General features: G+C 43.9%; 1 non-coding gene across 1 annotated transcript; it reads left to right on the top strand.

Moving 5' to 3' along the window:
• The first annotated feature begins 13,953 nt into the window (after positions 1 to 13,953).
• LOC126021440 (U6 spliceosomal RNA) lies at positions 13,954 to 14,060 on the top strand. The gene has a single exon (XR_007499956.1). It is a non-coding gene; the product is annotated as a U6 spliceosomal RNA (small nuclear RNA).
• The last annotated feature ends 3,409 nt before the right edge of the window (positions 14,061 to 17,469 follow it).

Consider the following 17,469-nt stretch of genomic DNA (forward strand, 5'->3'; position numbering starts at 1 on the left):
ATTAAAATAGGATTCCTATTTAGGATAAACATGGCATTTTAGTTGAGATCATTATTTGGAGCTGGGTGACAAATCTTAGTCATCAAAAAGACATTTTCAGATTTGAGTATTTTTAATATTCCCAAACAGCCCTCCTATTTCTGCCCATGTATGGCTGCACCGGGTTATTTCTGTTTGCAAAGAAAACTAGTTTAAGCTCAAAGGGATTTACTGGTTCATGAAACCTGAGACTCCCGGGATGGTACAGACAAGAATACAGCTGGAGCCAGGCTGGAAGAGACTGTGTAGGCGGGCCTCTTACCCCCGCTGGCTCCCCAGGACTCAATTCTACACGCAGACTCTTCACATGGTGGGCAGGAGGGTCAGTGCCAGCTGTCCTTTCCCAGCCTACCAGAGACAGAAAAACCAGCAGGCATTTTTTGGGGGTTGGGGTTGGGGAGGATGGGAGGGTTTGGGCTTGGGTTTCAGCTGAGATCAGGGTCTATTTCCAGTTCTGTGCTCAGAAGTGACCCCTGGTGGTTCTTTGGGGACCAACCATATGTGGTGCCTGGGATCAAACTCCAGGCCTCTTCCTATGCATGCACTCTAGATCCTTAAACTAGCTATATTACTGTTTCCAATTGTATATTTTATAGTTTAATTGTACATATTAGTCCTCAAGTCACATGAATTTTACTATTTAAAAGAATGGATAGTGATCGGAGCCTACATCAGGTAGGGCTTTTGCCTTGCATGAGGCCAAACTGGGTTTGATTCCTGGCACCTCATATGGGCCCCCAAGCCTATCAGGAATGATCCCTGAGTTCAGATACAGGAATAATCCCCGAGTACTGATGTATACTCATCCCTCAACCCAACACCCCCATAGGAAAAAGAATGGATGAGTATGTAGTATGAAAATGCTTTTTAAGAGGTAGTATAGAGTTTAGGGTACTTGCCTTGCATGTACTGAACTCTTGACTCAATTCTGAGGACCACATAGTCCCCTGAGCATTGCCAGGCACAGTCCTGAAGGTTTCCTAGCACCATTGGTAGACGGGGTAATCTATCACCATTGGGCCCTAGTATTACCACATCCTCAGGCCTGACATTGAACTGCAATTCCAGTTGGCCAAGAATTGTCTGGAGATCCCCTAGGCCTTTGTTAGCATCATTAAGAATTACTATGGGGCCAGAGAGATAGCACAGTGGCGTTTGCCTTGCAAGCAGCCGATCCAGGACCAAGGTGGTTGGTTCGAATCCCGGTGTCCGATATGGTCCCCTGTACCCCAAAAAAGAAAACAAACAAAAGAATTATACACACACAGATTTATGCTATGGGATAAATCTGATACTTATGTGCCCAATGGTTAAACTCAAGCAGTGAATTTTAATTTACAAACGACATGATATAAGGTTCTTGTAATATGTTAAAAATGTGAAACTAATTATGAACTTGAATCATTGGTTAAAGGACATTCCAGAATAAAAACAAAGGATCTATTTCTAGGATCTAAACCACAAAAATATAGAGAGATAGCTGGAGCTAAGGAGTTAACTCAGAGCGTTAGTGCTCATGTTTTGCATGTTGGTGGCCTGCGTTCAATCCCCAATATTGTTCAGGTTCCTGCTCACTGCCAGGAGCAATGCTGGAACACTGTAGAGATTAGCCTCCTGAGCACCACCATTGGATGTGACCCCCAATAAAACAACCATATACTTGGGGCCAGAGCGGTGGCGCAAACGATAAGGCATCTGCATTCCCCCGGCATCCCAGATAGTCTCCCTAAGTCAGGAACTATTTCTAAGCGTATAGCCAGGAGTAACCCTTGAGCATCATTGAGTGTACCCCCCCCCAAAAAAAATAACCCCATATACTGAAGTTTAACTGATAGAACAAATAACATGCATGTTTGGAGCTTTAGTCCAGCAAGGTAGGGCACCTGATTTGGATGTGACATGCCCAACTTCAATTCCTGATACCTAAGATGGTCCTTTGGGCCTGCTAAGAGTGATCCCTGAGTAAGTCTACTCAATATATTGCGCTTTATATGAAAATTTGCTGCATTGAAGATACTAGACTTCCATTATCCTGAGGTGTATTTCATTCTTTGTAGCAGCCTGTGTTTTGTAAGCAATTAAAGAAATGATGGGGGGGGGGCGGTGGTGCAAGCGGTAAGGCGTCTGTCTTGCCCACGCAGGCCTAGGATGGACCATGGTTCACTCCCCCAGTGTCCCATATAGTCCCCCAAGCCAGGAGCGATTTCTGAGCACAAAGCCAGGACTAACCCCTGAGCATCATCAGGTGTGGCCCAAAAACAAAACAAAATAATGATGGGATTTGTGCTAATATTAGTAAATTGTAAATGACATTTAAAAATACTGCTTTTGATAGTTGAGATCATTTAAGTTACTCATTATCCTTATTTAATAAATTTTTGTTCACATTTCTAGGAGAAAGTGATTCTGCATGTACTAGGAAAATCATGGAAGCCACAGCTCAGTGCAACTTATTGATTATTGGAAGGTGCTCTTCAAAATCTGATTTTCAATATTGTGCTTGACTTTTAAAATAGTTGTTTTGTTTTTTATTTTGGGGTCACACCTGGTGATGTTCCAGGATTATTACTGGCTTTATGTTCAGGGGTTATCTTTGCAGGTGGCAGCTATGACAGGGATTGGGATTGAACCTAGGCCACTTGCCTGCAAAGCATCTGCTCAGCCTGGTATTCTACTCTGTCTGTCTGTCTGTCTCTCTCTCTCTCTCTCTCTTTCTCTCCCTCAACTTTAAAAATTGATAACTCTGGAGAGAGCTCAACACTCAACATGTTCAATGCAGCTTTTTGAGCAGGAGGCCCAGATTTAGTTTTCCCTTACCTGATGGTGCTCAAGGATATTCCTGGCGGTACTCAAGGGACCATACAGGATGCTGGGGATTGAACCTGGGTGTGTTGCATGCATGGCAAGCATCCTTACTGCTGTACCAGGTTTGATTCCTGGTACCACCGTCCCCCAAATACCACTGAAGGTGATCTCTGAGCGCTGAGCTGGAAGTAGTCTTTTGAGCACTGGTGCATGTGTCCCTGATACAAAACAAAAATAAATTTTCAAATGGATAATTTGGAATTAGGGCGAAGCCACAAAGATTGGAGCATATGTTTTGTATTCAAGAGGCCCAAGTAAGACCTCCATGACTGCAATGTCTCCTAAGCATGGCCAGAAGTGAGCATTAAACATTAATGCCGAGTAGTAAGGCAGAGGTACCCCCCTGAGCACCATCATCATGTCTGATCTCCAAAACAAAGCAGGCGTGGGAGTGATGGTTCAGCGGGTTGGTGTTTGCCTTGCCCCAGGTTGGATCCCTTGCAATGCAATGCAAAAATAAATAAATGAATGAATGAATAAAGAAGAAAAGGAAGAAGATAACTTTGGACTTTTAGTCTTGTATCAATATTTGGAAAATTTTGTTTTGTTTTTACTCCACCCAGTGATAGAAACATCAGGGCTTACTCCTGGCTCTGTGCTGAGGGATCTCACCTGGCAGGGCTTAAGTACCATATGGAGTGCTGGGGATCTAAACCAGATTAGCCACATGCAGGGCAAGTACTCAGCCCACTGGGCATATAGTCCCTAATTTGATTTACTTGGGGATCTTCTCCCTGTTGTTTGGGAGGTCAAGTGCTTCCAAGAATTCAAGTCAGGGCCTGTACATCTCTCTCTCCTTTCTTTCTTTCTTTCTTTCTTTCTTTCTTTCTTTCTTTCTTTCTTTCTTTCTTTCTTTCTTTCTTTCTTTCTTTCTTTCTTTCTTTCTTTCTTTCTTTCTTTCTTTCTTTCTTTCTTTCTTTCTTTCTTTCTTTCTTTCTTTCTTTCTTTCTTTCTTTCTTTCTTTCTTTCTTTCTTTCTTTCTTTCTTTCTCTCTCTCTCTCTCTCTTTCTTTCTTTTTCTTTCTTCTCTCTTTTCTCTTTCTTCCTTCCTTGCTCTTTCTTTTTCTCTCTTTCTCTCCCTTCCTTCCTTCCTTCCTTCCTTCCTTCTTTCTTTCTTTCTTTCTTTCTTTCTTTCTTTCTTTCTTTCTTTCTTTCTTTCTTTCTTTCTTTCTTTCTTTCTTTCTCTCTCTCTCTTTCTTTCTTTCTTTCTTTCTTTCTTTCTCTCTCTCTTTCTCTCTCTCCCTCCCTCCCTCCTTCCCTCCCTCCCTTCCTTCCTTCCTTCTTTCCTTCCTTCCTTCCTTCCTTCCTTCCTTCCTTCCTTCCTTCCTTCCTTCCTTCCTTCCTTCTTTCTTTCTTTCTTTCTTTCTTTCTTTCTTTCTTTCTTTCTTTCTTTCTTTCTTTCTTTCTTTCTTTCTTTCTTTCTCTCTCTCTCTCTCTCTCTCTCTCTCTTCTTTCTTTCTTTCTTTCTTTCTTTCTTTCTTTCTTTCTTTCTTTCTTTCTTTCTTTCTTTCTTTCTTTCTTTCTCTCTCTTTCTCTCTCTCCCTCCCTCCCTCCTTCCCTCCCTCCCTCCCTTCCTTCCTTCCTTCCTTCCTTCCTTCCTTCCTTCCTTCCTTCCTTCCTTCCTTCCTTCCTTCCTTCCTTCCTTCCTTCCTCCCTCCCTCCCTCCCTTCCTTCCTTCCTTCCTTCCTTCCTTCCTTCCTTTCTTGTTTTTGGGTCACACTCGGCTGCACTAGGGGTTACTCCTGGCTCTCTGCTCAGAAATAGCTCCTGGCAGGCTCAGGGGACCATATGGGATGCCGGGATTCGAACGGCCGTCCTTCTGCATGCAAGGCAAATGCCTTGCCTTCATGCTATCTCTCTGGCCCCAGAACCTAAAATTTTTAAGTTTATTGGAGAATGGAGATAAAGACATAAAATAAAGTGATTGGTAGATATATCCCAAAGATAAAACAATACTTTGAACTACAACATGAACTATCACTATCTTATGCAATGTTCCTCTGCTTGATCTCCATAGCATCGGCTATGGCAAACGCTGGGCTTCTCCCTTTCTGAACTAAGGGATCAAGAAACTCATCAGCTGCCTAAAGGGAGTTGGCTGAGTCTACAGACAAGCTGCTCACTGCTTCCAACTTCTCCATCTCAACCCGCCAATGAACTCCACAACTTGGAATTCCATCATGTCTTCTACTCTGGCTTTGTTTCCTTGGCCCAAAAGTGACCTGTCTATGCAGAAATAACCACATCAAGTGGCCCGAAAAATTAGAAAGGAGAGAGACAGAGGGAAGGAGGGAAGGAAAGAAGGAAGGAGGAAGGAAGGAAAAAAAGGAGGGAGGGAGGAAGGAAAGAGAAAGGAGGGAAGGAAGGAAGGAAGGAAAGAGAGAGAGAGGAAAGAAGAAAAAGAAGGATAGCAAGGAACAGAGTTACATAATTATACGTAACCCTCTTCCTTAGTGTGTCCCCCTGATTATAATGTTTTTTTATGTGTTTATTTTGTTTTGTTGTGGAGCCACATCTGCCCACTCCAGTCTCTTGGGCTCTGGCTCTGCACTCAGAAATCACTCCTGCGGGCTAGAGTAATAACACAGCGATAGGGCGTTTGCCTTGTATGCTGCTGACCCGGGACAGAACCAGTTCGATCCCCAGCATTCCATATGGTTCCCCGAGTCTCCCAGGAGCAATTACTTTTTTTGTTTGTTTGTTTGTTTGTTTGTTTTTCGGCCCACACCCATTTGATGATCAGGGGTTACTCCTGGCTAAGTGCTCAGAAATTGCCCCTGGCTTGGGGGGTGCATATGGGATGCTGGGGGATCAAACCAAGGTCCTTCCTTGGCTAGCGCTTGCAAGGCAGACACCTTACCTCTAGCGCCACCTCGCTGGCCCCTCCAGGAGTGATTTCTAAGCACAGAGCCAGGAGTAACCCCTGAGCGCCACCAGGTGTGGCCCAAAACCAAAATAAATAAATTAAAAAAGAAGAAATCACTCCTGGAAGACTGGGATGCTGAGATCAAACTGGGTCAGCCAGTGTGCAAGGCAAATATCTGCCCTGCTGTGCTACTGCTCCCCTCTCCCCATTCTAATCTTATATATTTTTTATTTTTTTGTTTTGGAAACTTCTATTTTCAATGAAGGTTTTCTAGGTCTCATGTATGTAGGAGGTATATATATTCAATATACTTTTTTGTTGTTGTTGTTTGGGGCCCAACCCCTTTGGCAGGGTTATTCCTCATGGGCTATTCCTGCCTCTGTGCTCAGGGTGACCCCTGGTGGTGCTCAGGAGACCATGTGCAGTGTGGGGACTTCAAACCAAGGTCAGGGTTGATACAAACACATGTAAAACAAGTGCCTTACCTGCCCTGATTATAATCCTCAGGCCTTTGCATTGAACCATTACTCCGTTGACTGAGAATCTCCTAAGAAATCACATGAGGGACCAGAGCAGTGGCGCAGCAGTAGGGCATTTGCCTTGCACGTGGCTGATCTAGGATGGACCATGATTCAATCTCCCGGCGTCCCATATGGTCCCCAAGCCAGGAGCGATTTCTGAGCGCATAGCCAGGAGTAACCCCTGAGCATCACCGGGTGTGCACTTTTCTTCTACTCACCTCATATGAAATTCTTAGAGTTTTGGTTTGGGGATGTTTACGAAGCCCGTGGGGTATGTTACTAGAACTAAAGAGACCAATTTTAGGGTCTGGAGAGATAGTGCAGTGTTTGGGGCACTTGCCTTGTATATTGCTGGCCTGAATTCAATCCCTGGGAACCGTTATGGTCCCCTGAGCCAGAAATGATTGAGCATAAAGCAAGATTACTGCCAGTATCTACTCCAAAATCTTAAAGAAATAAAGGAGTCAATTTTGTGATCAAGGATGGGGCTGAATTTTTGTCAGTGAATATAATATAGTGTAAACAGATATTGACATATAGTAATGCACTTTCAAAACCTATGTCATGTTAAGTTCCAATTTTGTATCAATAAAAACTTGGGGTTGGCCTGGGAAGATAGGTCACAGGACTGGGGCACATACTTTACATGCCCTAGCTTTGAACCCTAGATCTGTCTTGACCCCAGAGCACCAAGCTAAGAGTAAACCTGGAGTTCTACAGGGTGTATTCTCAGCACACTTTCACCTAATAAGTTTGTTTTATGTGGGAGAGGGAGGAATTCCTTACTGTATGTATCATTTCTAAAATTTTTTTAGTTAAAAATATTTTGTACCTTGGGGCCAGAGAAGTGGCGCAAGTGGTAGGATGTTTGCTTTGCATGCACTAACCTAGGACGGATCATGGTTCGATCCTCCGTCCATATGGTCCCCCAAGCCAGGAGCGATTTCTGAGCACATAGCCAGGAGTGACCCCTGAGCATCACCAGATGTGGCACAAAATCCAAATATATATATTCTTTACTTTGCTAGGGAATCTTATTTTGGATTGGACCTAAAGCTCCCCCCCTCCTCTCAGCAATATTCAAACACATTGCTGCTATTTATTTTGCATGTTAGCAGCTTTTGGGCTTAGTGTCTTGACTTCTTACTTGGTAGAGCTACAAATTTAATAAATTCTTTCAGTGGCCAAAAAACAAAAAAGAAAAGAAAAGAAAAGAAAAAGAGGGAAGGGAAGAGGGAGGTAGGGAGGGAAGGAAGGAAGGAAATGGGAAGGGGAAAGGGAAAGGGAAAGGAAGGGAAGAGAAGGGAAGGGAAGGGAAAAGAGGAGAGAAGGGAAAGGGGAGAGAAGGGAAGAAATCAAGTTCAGTAGGTAAGATGCCATATTTGGAGGATTGTGCTCAGGACAGAGCTCTGACATGAGAGAATAAATGAGAGTTGGAGCTTCCAGATAATGGGGGAGGCAAGAGCAAGCTCAGAGCTCTTTTGGAAATGCCATTGGCCAGACCCCATCTGCCTTCCTTTGTCTGGACCCTTCTCAGGCTGCTCTTATGTGTCCAGCAGCAGCATGGCCGGCTTCAAGCCCAGCCTGTTCTGGAAACAGCGTGGTTCAGCATGACAACTGCACATATTTGCTCCAGTTCCCCTGCATCCTGTCTCCAGGAGACAGCTGACTGGACTTCAGTCCAAGGCCATCTTCACCCTAGTCAAAGATGGCTACTGCCTTTCATATATTTATCTCACCTGGTGGGAAGAACCTCTGTTTAGGCTCTCTTCCCCTACCTGTTCTCCACCTGTGGGGGTGATCCTATTCTTCCCAATAAGACTGAAGCTCCAGTAGATCTTGCTCTCTCCACATGGTGGAAGGATCCCAGACCTGTTTCATCTCTCTAACTTGGTTTGGATTATTTTCTATGATGGCCCTGTTTCCACACCCACTTCTCTAGGGATTGGAGTGTGAGAATTATCTACATCTGATGCCTCAAGCAGGGCCCTCAACAATAGTGGATGAGGGCCAGAGTGATAGCATAGCGGTAGGGCATTTGCCTTGCACGCGGCTGACTTGGGATGGACCCAGGTTCAATCCCTGACATCCCATATGGTACCCAGCCTGTCAGGCACAATTTCTGAGCACAGAGCACCACTGGGTGTGACCCACAAACAAAAAACCCACAACAAAAATCAATCGTGGGTGCCAAGTGGATAAATAAGTGGATAATTCCCCATTGGGTAAGGGCCATGATAACTCTTTGGATCAAGGCTATGATAATGTCCTAGCAGTGGAATGAGGGACCTTAACCTTTCTTCACATCCCTTACCACTTTTTTCACGTCCTTTACCATGTCCTTTACAGAACTAGTAATATGTATACTAGGCAGTTTGGTGTTACTCAGTAGACTTCATACTACTCCGGTCCTTTTTTTTATGTTTCGTGTATTACGGGGTGTACAGGCCAAATTTTCCGAAACATCTTCCACAGCAGAAAGTAAAAGTGCCTTCCCAGTGGTGGCACAGGCTCAAACTAAAAGCCATCCCAAGGCCAGCAATTCACCAGCTGCCACTGGCAGTAAACCAGAGAAATCCCAATCTGCCAAGACTAATATATCAGATGGAAAGAATGCTGAAGATGAGCTGGCTACTGCCTCTTCAGACGCAGAGTCCAAAAGCAGCTCTGTAGGAATGTCCCCCACCCTTTCCCCATAGCAGCCTGGCAGAGAGTGTTCCTCTACCCCCACTCCTCAGGATGATAACCAACACCCACCCTATGTGGGCGTGAACATGGCCTTGATCAAGTCAATTCAACAAAACCTGTTCTGTTCACAGTCTGGGCCAATATCAATGTTTTGTATTGAATTCCTTAATAACTGGAGCAAGGGTACGCTTTGGATCTCTCAGGATTTTCATACAATTGCTAAGACCTTCCTGAGCCCCTCACAAGACATACAGAGGAGGATGTGGCTCGGCTTTGAAATTAAAACCAAGCTACCGGGGCCGAAGAAATAGCCCGGCCGTAGGACGTTTGTTTGCATGCAGCCAATCCAGAACAGACTGTGGTTCCAATCCTGGCATCCCATATGATCTTCCGTGCCTGCCAGGAATGATTTCAAAAGACTAACCTCTGAGTGTCACCTGGTGTGTCTCAAAAACAAACAAACAAACAAACAAAAGCATGGGACTGGAGTGGTGGCGCAAGCAGTAGGGCATTTGCCTTGCACATGCTAACCTAGGAGGGACTGTGGTTTGATCCCCTGGTGTCCCATATGGTCCCCCCAAGGCAGTGATTTCTGAGAGCATAGCTAGGAGTAACCCCTGAGCATCACCAGGTGTGGTCCAAAAATAAACAAACAAACAAAAAACAACCAAACTTTACATTCAAATTTATCCTGGAAGGATGATTTCAGAGTTTCAGTTGAATTGAACTTTGTTTAGGTGAGGTGCTTTACGCCAACCCCCACAGATAGGCAATTCTACCTCATGATGTTTTAGAGCTGGTCTATGATGTGGTGCTGTGTGCTTGGGAAAAGATGATAGAGATATTTAATTTAAAGGTAGCTTAACAAAGGTTTTCCAAGGCACTCTAGAGCCATATGCAGAATTCTTGGGTAAAGAAAGTGATGGAGGGGCTTAAGCAGTGGCACAGCAGTAGGGCATTTGCCTTGCACACGGCTTACCTAGGACTGATGGTGGTTCAATCCCCGGTGTTCCACATGGTCCCCCAGCCAGGAGCGATTTCTGAGCACATAGCCAGGAGTAATCCCTGAATGTCACCAGGTGTGGCCCAAAAACAAAACAACAACAACAAAAAAAAAAACGTGATACCCAGAGATAAGTTAAACCAGGGGTGGCAAACAAGTTTGACACAAAGAGCCAAAATTTTAAACTGTGAGAATCAGAGAGCCACACCACGCAGTGACCTGCCAAAACAGACAAACACACAAAAGCATATAATTTTAACAATAATATATTAAACACATATTGCATTTTGCCATTTTGAGTGAGGGTAAAAATCCTGTTTGCCACTCCTGAGTTAGAGGAAAGGAAGCAAGCAATACCTCATAAAAACATTAACTTCTGAGAATGTCAATGAAGACTGCCAAGTGATCTAGTGCCCTATCAGAGAAAAGGAGGATGTCATGGAGTTTCTACAAACTTGTTGAAATGTTAGATCCATTGAGTATAAGGTTCATGTCAATGCTATGGTGGCCTATTCTGTATAGAAACAGGCTCGGAAGAATTGGGATAAATCAGGCCATCCTTCCAGAGAACATAGAACCTCCCACAATACTCCCCTTTAAGTGGACCACCTGGATCTTGTAGGAAACCATTGGACAAGAGTTTGATATTCATTTGGTAATCATGTCTCAAGAAATTGGAGAAGAGGTCAACCCGAGGTCTCACAATTTCGGGGCAGATGCTTAAATGTGGTAAACTGGGGCATTTTCGCAGAGACTGCAGGATTCCTCCTGGATCCTCCCCAGCCAGGGCCAAGAGAGCTGCAATCAATAGATTTGCTGCCACCTGCTACTGCAGAAGGTTGTGCCTTGGATATCCCCTGACCTGATACAGTAACACTGTATAACACTAGTGCAGCACCCCTATAAATTAAAATCTGGAATAAAGGGATCAATCCCACCAAGTACTGTGGGCATGCTCATGGGGAGAAGCAGTCTAATTATTAATGGGATTACCTTTAAAAGGGATAATAAATTCTGATCATGTGTGAGAAATAATAATTGTCATTTCTGTGCCAACTGTTTGGTCTTTTAAGAAGAGAGAGAGCTTTGTCCAGTATCTGTTACTCTCCTTTGTAATTCATGGCCATTCTGACCTGTCCTAGGATTGGAGGCACCAACCCCCCCCCCACACACACACCTCTGCTAATCCCTTGCTGGCCTTTATCTCTAAACTTACACAGGCAGAGTGCCCACAATTAACCCTTGAGATTCATGGCAAGAAATTTAAAGATATTTCTATCATCTTGCAACACTGGCCCCATAATTGGGCCTTGCAAAAAAAAATACCTGATGGTCTAAAAGGAATAGGTGTTTTGCTCTCCTCCTCTGTCTGACAGAGTGCTAGACAACTAAAATTCATATCTGCCATATATAGATTCCATATACCTGAATCTATGGGACTGAGATCTACATAACCAGTGGGGTGCTGAATATCATTTACCTCACCCAGCCCCCTCCTTGGCCACCAGTTCAGAGGTCTCACCTTCTTAATTGGGGTCACTGCAGCTCAGCACCCGCCACCCTTCTGCATTTCAGTGAAGATCTCACAATGCTGTGTGGATGCCACAATGGCTTCTCAACAACACAAAATCAAAGGCACTTAAAGACTTGGTAGAGAAAGCTTAAACTGAACATACTGAAACCTTATTTTGAGAATGGAACTCCCTGTTTTTGTTATACAAAAGAAGTTGGGAAAATGGCGGCTGTCAATTAATATAAGAAATGTTAACTCTACAGTGGCCTTAAGGGATGCTTTACAACCAACTCTGCTCACCCCACCAGCAATATCTAAAGAATGGCTGATGGTGGTAATAGGCCTAAAATATTGCTTTTATAATATATCCATATACCCAGAGGACCGCACAAGCTTTGCATTCTTCATTTTCTTATTTTTTGGGGAGTGGCCACACCCTGTAATGTTCAGGGGTTATTCCTGGCTATGCACTCAGAAATTGCTCCTGGCTTTGGGAATCATATGGGATGCTGGAAGATCAAACCGCAGTCCGTCCTAGGTTAGTGCATGCAAGGCAAACGTCCTACTGCTTGCACCACCGCTTCGACTGCCAGTTAGTGCATGCAAGGCAAACGTCCTACTGCTTGCACCACCGCTCCGACTGCCATTTTCTCTCTTAACAACAGGGCCCCCATGCAACAATATCAGTGCCCTGTTTTACCTCAGGGACTAACCAACTCAACAACCATGTGCCAATATTTTTTGGATATGGTTTTAGGCCCTGCCTGCACAAGGTTTCCCCATGCATATATTATCCACTATGCATATAATATCCATTATATGGACGATATCTTGCTAGCATGCTCTATGGACAGTTTTAGGGTTTGTATAATGGCATCATTACATGTTTGCTGGTGGCTGGTTTACAGGTTACTATAGAAAATAATTCACTTTCCCCATAAGAATACATGGCCTATGTCCTGGTGTGCACTGCAATGAATCACCAGAAAAATCTCCATTTATCAGAAAGATCTCAGAACTCTTAAAAACTGTTGGGGGACATTACTGTTGGATCCATCGCTCCCTTGGAATTCTCAACTCTGACCTCAGCAACCTATTCCACACTCTGCCCTGGATAGCCCTAGGCAATTAACTCCTGAAACTCAAAAGAAATTAGAATTTTTCATGGACTGACATAAAAATTCCTATCTTTCCAATTTTATACCAGGAGAAAAATATGGTTACTGATCTTTGCAAACCCCCCCCCCCCAAATCCCCAACTGCCACCATAGCCCAGTTGTCGGGACCATTAGTATGGCTGTATATACACAGATACATACACACACAGAGTCTCGAACCCTTGTGCCATATTTAGAGTTAATAGCTTATAATAATTAAAGCAAGGCTGCAGATGCTTCCTCTGCTGGGATATGATCCTGATGTCATAGTTCTGCCATTTCTAGAAAAAGGAAACTGCATCTTTCTGCTCTTGAGCAAGGCTTTTCAAAGAGCATTAGCTGATTTATCAGGAGAAATTTCCTATTACCCCACTGAAAGAGCCTGGGATATTTTTCAGAAGGATGCATCCCGGGTTTTATACTGATGGCTCATAATTAGGAAATGGTGGTATCACTGGCCCCTCACTGACAATAACAATGTCTACAAATTATAAGTCCACCCAACAAGTGGAACTTGCCACATTGATTTACTTACTTTCCCATGTCTCCAGCACATTTATCATGTTGAATGACTCACCCTGACCTGTTCCCTGGAATTGTCACTGCCTCCCTACATGCCCATAACCATGTGTTTTAGGATTTGCTTCAGGAATTACAAAGTCTTTTGCAAAAACATTCTGAGTCTATTTTCATGACTCATATTCAATCTTTTTCTCACCTCCGAAGGCCAATAGCTCATGGGAAGGAAACTGCTGATCACCTGGCAGTTCCTGTTTTTACCTCAACTGTAGAAGAGCATCAAACCCTAAACACAAATCCCTGCTGCCTTCATGTACACTATCACATCCCATGGAGGCAAGCTAAACATATTATTGAGGCACATAATATCTGTGCCCCTTTGAATCAAACCTCACATGTAGCTGGAGCCAACATCCGGGGTCTTCAGACAAATGGATTATGGCAAATGGATATTACACGTGTTAACCTTATTCCAAACAAACCTATCTTCATGTAGTGGTTGTTACTTACTCTTGTGTGTGGGGGGGCTGTCCCTATCACTTCTTTTCTTTTCTTTTTTTTTTGGTTTTTGGGCCACACCCGGCGATGCTCAGGGGTTACTCCTGGCTGTCTGCTCAGAAATAGCTCCTGGCAGGCACGGTGGACCATATGGGACACCGGGATTTGAACCAACCACCTTTGGTCCTGGATCGACTGCTTGCAAGGTAAACACCGCTGTGCTATCTCTCCGGGCCCTGTCCCTATCACTTTTACAAGAGCTAAGGATGTTTTGAAGAGAAATAAGTGCTCACTTCGGCAGCACATTATTTAAAATTGGAACGATATAGAGAAGATTAGCATGGCCCCTGCACAAGGATGACACACAAATTCGTGAAGCGTTCCATATTTTTGAAACCCAGTTACAATCATATTTGTAATTAAGCTGTTTAAATAAAGATATGTCATTTGCCTTGCAAGAAGCCGATCCAGGACCAAAGGTGGTTGGTTCGAATCCCGGTGTCCCATATGGTCCCCCGTGCCTGCCAGGAGCTATTTCTTTTTTTGTTGTTGTTTTTTGGGCCACACCCGGCATTGCTCAGGGGTTACTCCTGGCTGTCTGCTCAGAAATAGCTCCTGGCAGGCACGGGGGACCATATGGGACACCGGGATTCGAACCAACCACCTTTGGTCCTGGATCAGCTGCTTGCAAGGCAAACACTGCTGTACTATCTCCCCGGGCCTGTCAGAAGCTATTTCTGAGCAGATAGCCAGGAGTAACCCCTGAGTAATGCCGGGTGTGGCCCAAAAAATAAATAAATAAAGATATATATAAAAGAAAATAAATGAAACTTTTTCCCTGCAGTTTCTATCACGCCCCACCACCCACACTGACCTTGTGACTTAACTGTTATCTAAAGTTTGCAGGCAAATGTAACTGTCATGGGATGTTTTGCATAAGTTGCTTTATGGTTAATGGTTTGCACATTTTCCAAGATGTAACTGTCATGCTTTGCGGTTAACGGTTTATGTACTTCCTGGAACATGACTGTCACAAGATTTTCTATACGTTTCCACTGCAGCCAGAGTACTATAAAAGAAGTGAAAAACTTTTGCTCAGGGCCTTCATCCTCTGCTTAGGCCACGATGAGAGCCCCTGCATATGCTTGCATAATAAGATCCCTTGCTTTTGCATGGTCTCTGCCTCTTGGAGTCATTAGAGGGGTGCATGTGGAATTCCCAATCTTATCAGTTTGTTCTTTCTTACTACTTGCATGATTTCTTTATGCCTTGGGTCTTTATGATATGCAACAACACCTTCTATTAATTCATTGTTTATTTCCCTAATATGTTCTTGTACTACACACACTTTTTTTTTTTTTTTGGTTTTTGGGCCAAACCCGGCGGTGCTCAGGGGTTACTCCTAGCTGTCTGCTCAGAAATAGCTCCTGGCAGGCACGGGGGACCATATGGGACACTGGGATTCGAACCAACGACCTTTGGTCCTGGATCGGCTGCTTGCAAGGCAAACACGCTGTGCTATCTCTCCGGGCCCTATGCACACATTTTCTAAAAAGTTTCATATATTTATTAATCATTAAACACCAACATAACCCCTCAACATGAGTCCATGCACTTAGAAAAAAAACATTTCCTGAGAAATTGTAAGAATGGTTCTGGGTGTGTCCCTAAAGAAAAACAAAGTCCAGTGTGTCAACTTTGGAGGGAGGGGGGTAGGGTCACACCTGGCAGTGCTCCGAACCTGCCAGGAGCAATTTCTGAGCATAGAGCCAGGAATAACCCCTGAGCACTTCCAGGTGTGACCCAAAAACCAAAAATAAAATAAAATAAATAACAAAAGAAATAAAATTAGTTCATGTGGGTGGGTCTTATTAGCTGTGCCCTGAAAATTGGTCATTAATCTTCCCAATGTTTATCTTAAAATCTTTTGGGCCTATATGCCTGTGCTGTCCTGCCAACAGGGCTTTCATAATTTTTTCAGATTCTTCTGCCACTTTGCCTTCATGTTCTAGTCGACTTGATCTGTTAAGATCATCCTCATAATGGTTTCAGTTAAAATTATCAGCCAAACATGGAGCAATACAGAGGCACTATAATATTGAGTTCATATACCATGTGTTTTCTAGATTATGAAGCCCAGTGAGAGGCCAGACCAGTTCCCTCAAATATAGAACCAAAGCAGAGCCGGAGAGATAGCATGGAGGTAGGACATTTTCCTTGCATGCAGAAGGACAGTGGTTCAAATCCTGGCATCCCATATGGGTCCCTGAGCCTGCCAGAAGTAACCCCTGAGCGCTGCCAGGTGTGATCTGAAAACAAACAAACAAACAAAACAAAAATAAGAACCAAAGGGGCCAGAGAGATAGCACAATCATAGGTCATTTGCCTTGCAGTAGCAGACCCAGGACAGACCTGGGTTTGATTCCTGGCATTTCAAATGGTCTCCAAACCTGCTAGGAGTGATTTCTGAGTGCAGAGCCAGGAGTAAACACTGAGCATGGCAGGGTGTGGCCCAAAAAACTAACAAAAGAACCAAAACTATTAATCTGGTCACTCATAATTCCTTTTTGTGATATGTTGGCTTTTTGTTCTGATTACTTATTGGGGTTGCTTCTGGTCTCCTTTTCTCTTTTTTGAGTAGTCTGTGTTAGATCTGGGGAGAAGCAGGAATGCTTTGGCTTGGGGGGGGGTTCCTTATCCCATTCATCAAAAATCTATGGCTTGGCTTCATCATTTGTGAGAATTCTGCTTCTAACGAGGCCTACTGGGACCCAGAGTTTTGTGGCGGGGCTGCCATCTGTAGAACTGTAAGCATATACTTTTTTCAAATGACATGACCAGCTATGCATTCTCTATCAATTTTTACCCAATAGGTGAATTAACTGTTTTTTGAGCCTATGAATCTTTCTGCAAGTGTCATTCAGCAGCTGTGTGGGGCTCTCCTTGGGGTAAATTTAAGAAGTTTAGTGAAAATAATGTAAAGGGTAGAAGGTCAGTCAGTAGCATTCACCTTTCCTATATCTTAATAATTGAGTTTTTAGGGTTCTATGAGCACGTTCAACTATGTCTTATCCCTGACGATTGTAAGGAATGCTAGTGATGTTTGACTTACTATTCTTTGCAGAATGATGACAAGGTTTTACTAGTGTAAACTGGGCTTTTGTCAGTTTTGATGGTTTGTTTTGTTTTTAAATATATTTATTGGATTTTGGGTCACACCTGGCAGCGGCACTCAGGGGTTACTCCTGCCTCTGCACTCAGAAATCACAGGAGAAATCCAGCTTTATTTCAAGGCCCTAACCGCAATGTGCATTTCTCCACATGGCTTCTCAGCTCAGATTTTCTTGCAGCCTCTTTTCCCTGCCCTAAAGCACCCTTCCAGCCTCTGCTCTCTCTCTCTCTCTCTCTCTCTCTCTCTCTCTCTCTCTCTCTCTCTCTCTCTCTCCCTCTCTCTCTCTCTCTCTCTCTCTCTCTCTCTCTCTCTCTCTCTCTCCCCCCCCCCCTCTCTCTCTCTCTCCCTCTCTCTCTCTCTCCCCCACCCCCCAAGACAGCCCTATTCTTTATTCCCAACAGAAGCCCCACCCAGGTATAGGAGGGGTGGAATAAACAGGAAGTTGGGGGAGGGATAATAGGTCCCCCCACAATTGTTCAACGCCATTAATTAGGAAAATGCAAATGACAATGACATATACCGGTGAATATAATTTGCATGATCAAATTCTGGTAAGAGAGCCAAGAGAAAGCTCAGTGGACTGAGAGAGATCTACTTTTTCACCTCCAACACTGCCAGAAGCCAGGTTT

The sequence above is a fragment of the Suncus etruscus genome, chromosome 10 (genome assembly GCF_024139225.1).
Source record: "Suncus etruscus isolate mSunEtr1 chromosome 10, mSunEtr1.pri.cur, whole genome shotgun sequence".
In the NCBI taxonomy this organism is placed as follows: Eukaryota; Metazoa; Chordata; class Mammalia; order Eulipotyphla; family Soricidae; genus Suncus; species Suncus etruscus.